At 36.2% G+C, this 13,300-nt stretch overlaps 1 protein-coding gene across 2 annotated transcripts in view; it reads left to right on the forward strand.

Annotated features, from left to right (window-relative positions):
• The first annotated feature begins 540 nt into the window (after positions 1 to 540).
• Positions 541 to 13,300, forward strand: part of LOC109053947 (forkhead box protein N3-like) — a 29,992-nt gene continuing 17,232 nt past the window's right edge. Inside the window, exon 1 of one of the 2 annotated variants that reach the window (XM_042777495.1) lies at positions 541 to 921. The gene's annotated coding sequence lies outside the window, so the exon portion shown is untranslated. Of the gene's footprint in view, positions 922 to 1,208; positions 1,342 to 13,300 lie in introns of those variants that run through there. The other variant, XM_042777496.1, reaches the window with a different exon arrangement.

A 13,300-nucleotide genomic window follows, 5' to 3' on the forward strand; every position in this document is an offset into this window, starting at 1 on the left:
AGCACATTTAAATGCATCTATAAATGACACAGTAGCAGTATACAGTACAGAATGATTTTTATCTTAATATAGTTTTGGAGTAACCTATGTTTTACCAGAAAATACCACTTCAGTCATACATACTTTAAAATTTCATGTTTACTTCAACGCGTTACATTTCTTTGTGATACATAATTGTGAAATTTACTAGCAGTTTCTGAGTGAAAATTATTTCTACACCAATTTTTGTAAATTTAAATCCTGTAGTTGACACTTTTTTATATATATATATACAGTTAACTGCAGCAGCCATAATCATAAATCAGACTATTTCTTTTATTTATCACTCTGTAATTGATACTTTAACACATTCTCCATGGCAGCATTAAATTTATGGGCATAACCGATTGTCCTCGAATCGCCCGGTGCTGACACGTTAACGGTTATGGCAGTGGTTCTCAACCCCATCACTGCACATTTTGCATGTCTCCTTAATCAAGCACACCTGATTCACACTTGAAATGGGTGTGTCAGACAAAGGAGACTGCAAAATGTGCAGTGTGAGGTCCTCCAGGAATGTGGTTGAGAACCACTGGGTTATGGCACCTGCAGCCTCCACAGAGCCTCTGGTGAGCAGGGCTTCCCCCACAGACACAGACAATGGCATCTTTTGAGTGCACAAGATGAGCACTAGGACCCAGAGAGCGGTGCATTTTCTTCCAGGGGTTGCCTAAGCCTGAGCGCACACCCCTGCTCAGGCAAACTGAGAGAGGAAAAGAGAGAGGGAGAGACTAGAGGAACGCAGCTCTGTTGTTGTGGTCACTCCAAGAACCCTGCGCGGCGCAGAAATGGAGGGACTGAAGTGCAGGAACTGACCCGCTGCCATCGGGAGGACAGGAATACATGTGGAAGGGCTTCTTCAGAGTGGATCGGGATTAAAAGGTGACCCGATTGTTGCGCTTTAGGGCACACGCGCGCGCGATTGTGCGAATGCAAGCGTGCGCGCTGTTATGAGGGTGTTTGTTATAGAGGCTTCAACAAAAGGAGGCTGGAGTGTGTTTGGGAGTGTAGGGACGGTCTTCACATACGTCTTCAAGAGGATTGTGGAAATGAGTCATCGCTACGAACGAAATAAATACTTGTGTGCGCGCGCGCTTGTTTTGCTCTTCCTCTCTTCCAGTAAATAAGGAAATACTTCAATGTTTTTATAGGGAGAAGAGCTCAAGGCTTGTTTGTTCCGTGCAAAATCAGGAGAGAATTACGTGAGGCAAAAGTTTGCAGTGGATTTGGAAGGAAACACCGCAGTTTTGTCATTAACTTCTCGTCTGAGGAAGCTCAGGAGCGTTGCTGTGGGGAAGACAGGTTTACCACAGACTGCTTGTGATCTCTGTGATAGCCTGGACAGATGGTGGGAGGCGTGTGTGTGTGTGTGTGTGTGTGTGTGTGTGTGTGTGTTGTCTGTCAGGCGGAAAACTAGTTAAGAGAGGCAGATCTGATTAGAACCACATCAAAAACATAAACAAGCTGACACTACACATTAACTATCTGCCACTTTTTTTTTTTTTTTTTTTTTGTGTGTGTGTGTGTGTTTGAGTGTATTAATCTGTGTGCAGGTGTGTGGAGTCTGTTTACACTTCTGGGATGCTGATTTGGATTCTTGGGTGACTGTATCACAGTGATATCAGCCAGATTGTTTTTCCATTTGTGGTATTAAGGCTGTTATGTGGTGCTCAGTTTGAAATATAGACTTATGTGTATTTGCTGGTTTTTATGAATGAGTTTGTGTGAGTGTTTGGGTCAAATGTCCCCACAGGACTGTAAAACCTGAAATCAGCTACAATGTGAGGACCAGTGGGTCCCATGAGGAATGTTTAAAAAATCTGTCACGTTTCTTTGTTTTGCACAACACAAAGATATTTGGAAGATTGTTGGTAATCAAATAGTTTTGGTTACCATTGACTTCAATTGTAAGAATGAAAAAAACCCGGGAAAGAAGAGAAACCCCGCTCTGAGCGAACTTGATGTGTGAGAAAACACAGATGTTCAGATTTTTTCATTTCAAGTGAAATCTCGCCTTCACTTTTTACCGCTCGCATACTCTGGTCAACAGTGAAACGGTTTCAGTGCGGTAATCCACCAATAAAATTATGATATACACTTACATTTTTTTTTCATTTCAATTTTATGTCTGACAAAAATAATAGACAGACTATAAAAATAATTTTCTTAATCAGTATCAGTGTATACTACCTTAAACTGAAAAAAAAAAATGTTACTTGAAACAAAATATTAACTGAAATAAAATCATCTTCACTGTGTAACATCTATATAGATTTATAGAAAAATCTCAGAAAACGATTAAAAAAAAATAAAAAATTACTAAAACTTTTAGATTGCTAAATTACTAAAACTAAAATTAGATTGAAATCAAACTATGAAATTAAAATCAAATTCAAAATCTATTATAGTACATCAATGATATATTATCACTTTTCAGTATTTTTGTCTTGTTTAAGTCAAAATATCTTAAAATTGTTTAAACGATGCATTTACTTGAAGTAAAATATCTTTAAGCAAATTAGTATTTTTTTTAATCAGATTTAAAATTTAATTTAGTGAAGTTGATACAAAAGCTTGCTTTCTGTAGTTATTTTATTTAATTTCATTTAAGTTTTATTGGAGAACAAGACAAAATACATGGAATGATTTTTTTCCCTCTATGTAGCAGTATTCAAAATATATCACACAATTCAATATAATGTACTGTACGATGCAGTGTACAACACTATAAATATACAACAGTGTGTAAAGTTGGTGAGGATCAGTCCTGGAATGTGAATCCAGTTCATCTAAAGAAGCAAAATGTGTCGAGCACTGTGAAAACAAGTGCGTAATTGTAACGATTCGCCCTCATTTTCAGCGATATGATGTAATGCTCCAAGATAATGAGTTTCAGGCCACAAAACCAGCCAGACTGATGCGAAAACAGCCTGAACAATATGTTTCCTCTGTGTCCTTGAACTTATTTGAGAGGGAAGAGCAGAGCGAGGAGCGAGAGGGTGTTTAGTTTCGGGGGCTGATGTCATGACTCATGATGTCATGCTGTAGTCTGACTGATTGCTCTGCAGCTCTGCTTCTGATTGGTTGACGGCCGCTTCATGTGAGTCAGTGACTGATTTTATTTTTATTTTTCATAAATATTTACTGGCTGGTTTCTGGTGAAAGTGGTTGGAACTGTACTGTGTGTGTGTGTTAGGGCAGCTGTATATGTGAAGCATATAGAGCTCTGTATAAGTATGTCTTCTCTTCCAACTAACCCTCAGTCAGCGGGAGTAATGATTAACTGTGGTTATCTTTACGACTGAAGTATATGCAGCTATAAAAGCCCATTTCATGTGATGATGATGTCATGCCTTTGTGACTCAGAAGTGATTGATCATCTTCACCACCGGGCTGTTGTCATTTTCTAAAATAGTTTAAACAGGATCTGTTATACCTGAAAGTTATTAGTGGTGCTTAATTAGGTCATCACTGTCATTGCTTATTATTTCAGTGTTATATAAAAGTGTTTGTTCATTTTTAATTAGCTTTTATTTTTTATAATTTCAGGATTCATTTTAGTTTAACCTTGAGTAAGTTTGTAGTTTTTTCATTTTTATTAGTCATTTTATAAATACATAACTAAAATTATTAAAAAGTCTTAATCAGGGTCAAAAAAAATAACAAAAAAAATAAAAATTTCAATTCATGACGATTATTTTTAACGAGTTTTAATCAGGGTCATTATAGTTTCCTAAAACCATAAAAAACATTTTTGTTAATTGAAATAAATTAAATAATAATAATAAAAAAACTTAAACTTTTATATATATAATTAATATATATAATATATATATATATATATTTTTTTAAACTGATATACTAAAATAACTAAAACTGAAATAATTTAAACTAAAACTGACATTAAAAATTCTAACAAGAATGTATTAATAAAAATGCTAATAAAATATAAAATATAGGCTACTAATAAAAATTACAAAAATACACTAATTACTAAAGCTTTATAATATAAAAATAAAAACAAATTACTATTAATACATACTATATCTCAATAATTGGTTTATGTGTGACCTTGAAACAGAACTCATATGTCCTATACCAACACAATAATTCATATTTCATAATTTGGATTTATGTGCTATATTGTTGTCCTAGAAAGCTGAAAAAATCCTTTACTGCATTCTTTCTCCCATCCTTGTTTTTTTTTTTTTTTTTATCTCGTCTCCTCTCCCTGCCCCCCACCCCAATTCAATTAAGCTTTATTAGCATGACTGTGTAACACAATGTTGCCAAAGCATTAACATATACATATAACAACATAAATGACAACATAATAATAAATAAAATCCTGATGTTCAAAATCATCTAGAAGTAAGACATTCATAGGCTGGATTTTCTGAAAAGCTATTCAAAAGTTGTTTTGTAATTTCTGAGTGAAGCATGATATTTAATGTGAACCAATATCTTCATTTTATCCATCATAAATGTATTGCATTCATTATGTATATATGGCTTATAGTTGATGTCAAAGTGACAACAGTGAGTGGATGAGGTTCGGTCATAAAGCTATTATTATTATTATTACAATAATCTATATTATCAAAACATATATTCTGATACTTAGAACATTTATTATAAACTCTCAATAATTTATAATGGTTCTTATTATCAATGTTGAAAGCAGTTTTTTTTTTTTGTGAAAACATGATACTACTTCATGATCCTTTGAAGAAAGAAAAAAAAAACGAACAGCAAATAGTTTTTTTAATATATTTTGTGATATTATGAATGTTTTGATATTATTATTATTATTATTATTATTATTATTATTATTATTATTATTATTATTATTGCATCCTTGTTGATATGTTTTTTTCACTTCGGTGTCGTATTGGTCAGGGTACAGTGATCAGGAAAAAGTGTTTGTTTTGAGGTATTTTAAAGGCAAATCTCAAGTGCGCTCTGATCATTTCCAGCAGGAAGAACAATCATCTGCTTTCCGAGCAAAACATCACAAATAAAATCACACATGTGGATCTAAATGACTTTTTTTTTTTCTATCATTACTGGTGCATTGATTACATCACTGGCTAGGTGCACAGTGTATCCAGGTTCACTAGGATTTCGTATCTCAAGCAACAAGGACTGTGTTTCAGTTCTCTTTTTTGTGGACTCAGTTCCATCTCTCCAGTCACATGTTCATGAGCTTGTCCCTCTGCTCCTGAGCGTCTCCCTTTGCTCTGTCTGGACCATGCGTGGGCCTGTTCTTTGGCAATGCAAAGGGGAAAAATACCTTCCTGTATGATGTCAGGGCTTAAACACCAGAGCAAAGCAGAACACAGTCTGAGAGAGGCTCTGAACTCACTCCCTACCAACAACAGCAGGAATGAGGATCATCTGTTTTCAACGCTGCCGCTTCGCTTAAGAGCAGCGCAGCGTTTATACCTTAATAGTCCTTTCGGCTGAAACTGTGGCCGCTCCATTCATAGCGTTGGTCATCTGAGAACGGGCTTGAATGAACAGCTGTGACAGTCATGAGTGCATTGCTGGTCTAGTTTCTCCTGTCTGATATGTTACTAACACTTGTATGGAAAGGTCCACACACACATGCAGTACATAAGCAACGAATAATGAATTTGTCTACATTCTTGCTTGTTTCTTAGCTGGCACAAAATCAAAAATATTATGTTATATCTTATGCTTATTGTTTTACAGGCATTAGCAAGGCCCTTGATCCACTTAGTGTCTGTGATTTAAAAAAAAAATAGGAAAATGCTTCAAAAATCCAGTTTAAAAAAAATTATTTGGATTTCTTAGAACTGTAGTGTTTTATATGGTTTTCTAAAAAAAAGTTTAAATTTAATAGCTCTAAAAATATGTAGTGTAACCAACACTGAATTTTTCTTTTTAATTCATCCAATTACAAAAAATTAGGGTAATGATTCACAACTATGTTTTTTTTTAACTTGAGCCAATGAAAAATAACTTGCTTTTAGGGCAAGTATTGTATTTTTTTAATAAATTAATAGACGGGACAAAAAATGAGCATCACGTCACGACCCACGTGTGACATGATTACAAGGTTGTGTATCAACATCAACATCGCTGTTTAGCACACCATGTCTGTTTTGGCACCATCTATTTCATTTATGATTCACCTTCGTTTAAAAAGTCCACTCCCTGGCCAGTGTAGGTAGTGGACTAAGAAGTGGACTGAAACTGCTGGAGGATGTGAACGGGATTGTTTGAACAAACAGACATCACAAGGATGCTGAGGACTGCGGTGGTCTTGCTGAAGCGGCCGAGTTTGATGAACAGCAGAAGTGTGTGGTGTCTTGAGTTTGACAGATCACAAAGGGCACGTTTGATGAATATGTATCTGCCGCTGGACCGTCTCATCTTCCTCTTCCACTCCTCCTCCTGTCCTTTGTGCTCAGATCCGTGGATGCATGGCTTCTCCCTAGAGCTTCTGTCTAATCATGGTACCATCATCCCTCAGTCACGTTACCCTGGCAGGACCTGTCAAGCAGCATACGCTGGAGGACGCGTTGACTTTGAAATGCTGCTAATGACTAGAGGATGTTCTTTTTTTCTTCTCTCTCCTGATGGTCAAGGGCCAGGAAAGAGTTTGGTAGCAATGCTAGGTTGCTGCGGGACGAACTTCAGGCTGTGCTCCTGTTTGCTGAATAAATGGACACTTTGAGTGTCCTGTCATTGACCTTTGGGTGTGGTGAATCTTTAAGGGACTATTTCAGGTTTAATAACAACTCTATCGACAGCAACTGTGGCCTACTGATGTTTACTGCTGAAAATCATTTCCACATGTGCCTCGGTTTCTAAAAATAAACTGTAATGAACTTACGAGTGAAGTATGCAGCAGTTGTAGAGCACTGGAAATAAACAATAAAAATATACAGTTATCACACTCTTTCCAAAGTGGAGTTTATTATGTGTTAGCCCGAGACTAGTTTAAAGCAGTTGCGTATTTGTGCACAGCATACAGTCTTTCAATTCTTGTCATAATCATGCAAATCTAGTAAATTATAGGACTATCTGTAAAGTACAGTTTCAGCACAGTCAGAAGTCTGACCACCTAAAAAAGTACACAAATCAAAATGACAGATTAGACCATTTGCTGTTTTTGCTGAATAATTAATGTTGCTTTAACCAAAATAAAAGCTACACAATTTAGCTTTTAAACACTAGCATTATTGGTCTATAGATTTTAAATTTATACTAAATAAGATACTAAATTTTAAAGTAAAAATATATTTATAAATACTAATATATTTAAAAATAATAAATCAAAATAATATTTTAACATATACAGAGAATATAATTAAATTTAATTTAATTTTTAAACTTTCTATTCATCAAAGAGGATATACAATTTAGAATTTTTAACAATAATAATTGTTTAAATTTAATTTAATTTAATTTAATTTTTAAACTTTCTATTCATCAAAGAATCCAGAAAAAAAGTATCACAGTTTCCACAAAAACATTAAGCACTAAAACAGTTTCAAAATTGAAAACAATAATAATTGTTTATTGAGCAGCATATTCAAATGATTTTTAAAGGATCATGTGACATTGAAGACTGGAGTAATGATGCTGAAAATTTAGCTTTGCATCACCGGAATAAATTGCATTTTACAATATATTAAAATAGAAAACAATTATTTCTAATTGTAGTAATATTTCATAATATTACAGTTATTTTTTGCTATATTTTGATCCAATAAATGCAGCCTTAGCAAGCATAATAGACTTCATAAAAAGAAAACATCTAGGAAACCTGTATATTATGTACTACTCTGTATATGACTGTACTTAGACCAAGTAATATACCTCATGTATTTGGTTAATACACAACCAGGAATGTCTCACCCCTTTTCCAATACAGTGCAGTATGTCCATAGAAAGGATCTACACAAGCTTTGATATTATGATGAAATTATGTGTTGTGCAGATACTGTCATGCTGGATATAAAAGCAAAGAGGGGAGACTTTTTGGCTCCGTGCTCTTTCCCGATTACTGCCATCAAATACCTTTCAGGTCAAAAGCAAAGACTGTGTAATCGAGAGAAAAACAGAGTGAGAAAGAGAGGGGACCCTCTGCGTAAGCGTCTCTTAGCATGCTGCCAGTGCATGCTGTGAATGCAGGGGCCCGGGGCCAGCGCTGTTTTAAGCCTGACTTCTGAGAGTAGAGGTCTACTCTCTGCACCAAACTTCACTTGCGGACCCTCGGGCTTGAGAGCAGTCAGGTCACCTTCACTAAGCTCAGATCAGACAAGGGAGCGAGGAAACAGGAGCAGGGGAATAAAGCAAATGAGCGCTGTAACGGTAAGAGCCTGTGGGTAGCAGCGGTTCATACGGAACGGAGAAAGTTCTTGCCCCGAGTCTATTGCATTGCGAGCCCCGCAGGGAGCACTGTGCGCTCCGGCCCCTTTGGGCAGTGAACCTTCACCTTGACGCCACTGCTTATGGACTTTTCTGATGTTGCTGGCTGAAAGGATGGACTGTATACTTTGATCTGCACATGGCTTGGCTGATTGGTTGGCCGTATGTACATGCCCTGGTGTGCCCTAACACTGTTGTCATGGGAACTGAGGAAATGGAAACTAAACAAGTCTGTTTTTTTCAGTGCTGTAAAGGAGGGGGAATCTCCCATCCCTTTCAATGCTGGTGTTGACATCGAGACAAAGGTCTATTATTTGTACTCTACGTACCAGAACTGAAATCTCATAAGCGAGATGCAAACCCAGAGTTATGCGAATTCACTTTATTGTTGGTCTTTGTGAAGGATTTGTTTAGCAGGTTTTAAATATTTTGAATGAACTCAAGTCCATTGAGATGTTTGCTTGTTTTGACTTAACTCGTGAGAAAACCTGGCAATAACTGTTGTGCTTAATTGCATATTATTTGTGGTTGCCATTTGCAATGCATTAAACAAAGAATTTTTATGTCTCATGGTGCTTTCATTTATAAGAAAAGTCTCTTGTCCCCTTCGTCTGGTAAATATCTTCTTTGATGTTTTATTTATTTATTTTCCTTTGCTTTTATTGTTTTGTTTTGCCTTTCGTTTTATTTTGGGTTTGGTTTATTTGTATGTTTGTTTATATACCAGTAAACAGGATAAACTGATTTTGGACTCACACTGCGATTCCGGCAAATACACGGGTAATGTGTCCCGGCATTTGTACCCGGGTCGCTAGATTTTGCCCTTTCACACTGCCAGTGATTACCCAGAATATGTGCCTGCGTTCACACACAACCTGTAAAGGTCCAGTGAAGACACGTGATATCAGGGTGTGATGTGTAATGTACGACTCAAAAACCCTAGGCACGTTAACTTTCACTTAAGCTGGCGAACGATCTCAGCATCAGCGCGGAAAGTGAGGAACTAACTGATCTCTACTTCATTACAGTTTGCACATATTTCTTTTTGTCGCGAACGCTGATCTGCCTTCAAAACACGTGGTAAAAGAGTCGCGTGATAACGCGCGTCATCACTGCGTCACGGCTTTAGTTCTGGCTTTTGTTCACACAGCGCTCGTTCATATTAATATTTTGGTATATATCTCACTTCTTTTGACTGAATCACTTTTGTAAATATTTCTTGTAAATAAGAATAAATCTACATATAAAGGGATTATATGACGTTGCTAAAAAGAACATTATTTTGTGTATTTGGTGTATTGCAATGTGTTTGTGGTTTAAGGTTCAAAAAACACATTATTTTCCACACTGTATATTATTGTTTCTCCTCTATGCCCCGCCTTTCTGAAACGCCTCGATTTTTACAAAGCTCATCGTTCTGAAAAGCGAGGAGTGTTCTGATTGGCCAGCTGTCCAGTGCGTTGTGATTGGCCGAATGCCTCAAGCGTGTGACAGAAATGTTATGCCCTTTAACATACTGTGATGCCGTGTGCCCCGGCGCGACGAGACAAAAACAATAAAACCCATTACAAACAAGGCATTTGTTGTATCCAGTGGAGACATAATTACTGATTATAATAACTTATACTGTCTTTTTTACATGTTGCGTATTGCGCCACGTAAACATAAAACCATGTCTGCATTTGTGATCAGAGAAACGACAAACAACAAGCACTACTCTGCACTGCTCAAAACTCGCGTTCGAATCATCAGTGGCAAATCCTTTACATATGAAAACATACTTACAGACTGTGAGTCAGAAGCACCAGACTGTCCTTGCAAAGTTGGAATTGCCCCACTTTATAAAAACAGACACCGGCATTGTAGGCTACTCTGACAGGAAACAGTCCTCATCATCCACAAAATGTGCTGCACACATCTGAATATTTGTGTTGAACTGTTCTGGAACAGTGTTGTAGATACAACTTAACCACTGATTTCTAGTTGTGTCCTCTTTTGGAAGACCAAACAAAGTAGTTTCGCTTTCACAACAAACACACAGCGACTCCATAACATGGTGCCGGCGGCAGCAGAGGGAATAAAAGTTACACCTTCTTTCTTTGCGTGAATATTTGGGCGGTGTTGTGCAAATCTTCCCACATCGTGATGTAGACGTGGGGGTGTGTTAGAATGAGCCGTTTTAGGAGGGCGTGGTTGACTTAACTTTTATAAAGAATATATTTTTGGATTTGAGACTTTAGTCTTTGTAACTTTACAGATCTTCTTTATGCACCAAGAGCTTGTAACACTCCAAAAAGAAAGGACAAATTGAAATCACATCATATGACCGCTTTAATTTACACAGTGAAGACTATACAGTGTTTTTTAAATATATAACATACATATCATATAATGTAAGTAGTATTTCTTACTACTAATGTTTTCATGTAGGTCTATTCCATGTTTCTTTTTGTATTTGTATTTTTTTGTGATATCAAAATTGATGAATTATGAAATTTCAACAGTATCAAGCATTTTGATATCATAACCTTACTTAAAACAAAAATAACTATATCATGATATATACTGTTATCATGAAATAAAATATGATGTTAGAATTTGGTCATGTTTACCACCCCTATTTATTTATTTTTAATTTTTTGCTTTGCTTTTTGTTTTGTTTCTTTTTTAAAAATTTGTGCAAAGTCTAACAGGTGTACAAGAAAGCCAAACAAAACTAATTATATACAAATTTAATTAATAATATAATCATTTTAGTTATATTGATTTTAATCTGGTCAGTGATGATTTTTTTTTTTTTTTAAATGGTAGTTGCATCATCTTACAACCTTCCGTCTTTTTATAGCCCTTGTTCCATTTGTGAAGTAAAATAAATCTAAATAAAAAATAAAATATAAAAACAAAAGGCAAATTGCCTTGTTTTATTTGCAGTTTCCCCAATATAATTACATAAGCTTTTATAGGGAAAACCTAAACATAAAAAATATAATCAAATAATAACATAAATAAATAATATCTATATGCCATAGTATATACATAGTTATCCAAGGTACATCAAAGAACATCATAATAATACCATGGTACGTTTTATACATTTGTTGTAACTAAAGCTGTCAAATGCAGCAAGCTTGCAGTATCTACAAAGCAGACACTGAGTTTTGAAGTTTCTTTTGTTCTGAGCTGATACGTGTGTTAGATTTGAGGCACTAATGGACAGTCGGGCGAGCTGTTGTTTCCAGTTTTCAGAACTCTTTGGTCATTTGTCACAACTCTCACCTGAAAGATCTCGCTGAATTCCCCTTATTTCAGAGCGCTCCTCAAAGGCTTAAACAAAACTGGTTTCAAACTTTCTAAATGTAAAATGTAGTTGATACTTAAGCGTAAGGGAAGTTCACTGGCGGCCCCAACGGAACCCTGTTCGAGTAGTTTGTTGTCATAGCAACAGTAAAATTAGCTGGCCCTTTTCTGTCAGATGTAATGTTTTGTGGCAGCGCCACCATCGATACACAAAAAGCAAAACTGCGTATCAGTGTGTGCTTGTGTTTGTGTGTGTGTGTATGTATGTATGTATATATATATATACATATATAATTATATATATATATATATATATATATATATATATATATATATATATATATTATATATATATATAATATGTTCCTAGAAAACATATTCACATTTTAAACCCCTGAATGATATGTTCCTAGAAAACAGCGTCACATTGTAACCCTTTGAAGTGTCAGTCCATTACATTTACAAATGTATGTTTTGTTTATATCCCTGCTGAACCCCCCCCTCCCCCCCCCCCCCACCTACAGCTAAAACCAGCCTAAGCTAGTCTTAACTAGTTTAAGCTGAATGTAGATGGTTTTAGCTGGTCTCCCTGCCTGTCCAGCTAAGACCGGCCTGACCAGCTAAAGAAGTGGACAAAACCTTTTCAAACCAGCATTAACCAGGCTGGAAGACCAGCTAAAACCAGACAACAATCTTAGGCTGGTTTCAGCAATTTTTTTTTTTTTTTTTTTTTTTTTTTTTGCAGAGATATATTTTTTCATTTAATATGCAGTTAGAAAATATTATATTCCTCAGAACAGATTGATCATAATGTATGTTTTTCCCCCTTATACTGTGGTAATAATTAATATTACCATCATTATACGACTAAAATACTTTTTTATTGGTATTATTATCTCATTATTGTACACATTCATAGACCAGGATCAAATAGTGCACTATAACAGTTTTCTACTGTATTCTAGTTTTAGAAAACCCACAGTCATTGTTTATATGTTGTTGTTGTTTCCAGCTGGAAAGCCGCGAGTTTGTTTTCCTCGCTTGTGATGTGGATGTGATGTCGTCCACATTTGTATCATCTGCCTTATAAACGCAGCCATGCCTCGACTGACCCCAGGGAATCTCTGCTCCAGATTGTGAGGCTGGATAATATTCTCGCTCCGTTGCTGTGGATACAGATGCTGGATTAGCCATGCAGAGCAAGCTGTCAGCTGTCAATCAATGCAAGTGAAGAGAGTTGCTGCTTTGGCATGTGAGCGCGAGTGTCAGAAGCAGCCCTGAGGCGTGACTGTGCATTTTCCAAGGAGTGCTCAGCTGCGTGTGCTGTTATTGACTGATTGAATCGTGTTATCAGGGGGGTGCTGCCCCCGGCACGTCGCGCGGCATGCATGTATGGCATATGTATAATTGTGTGTGAATACATGTTGGCATGGGTGTCAGAGAGAGAGAGTTAAAAGTGATGGGTAATGCTGTAGGGAGAGATTAACTGGATTTCCTACTGTGACTTGGGCAGTGTGTGATAAGTTCGTATTTAGATTTTATGCATCTTCAGATAGCGTCA

This window comes from Cyprinus carpio, chromosome A20, assembly GCF_018340385.1.
Source record: "Cyprinus carpio isolate SPL01 chromosome A20, ASM1834038v1, whole genome shotgun sequence".
Classification (NCBI taxonomy): Eukaryota; Metazoa; Chordata; class Actinopteri; order Cypriniformes; family Cyprinidae; genus Cyprinus; species Cyprinus carpio.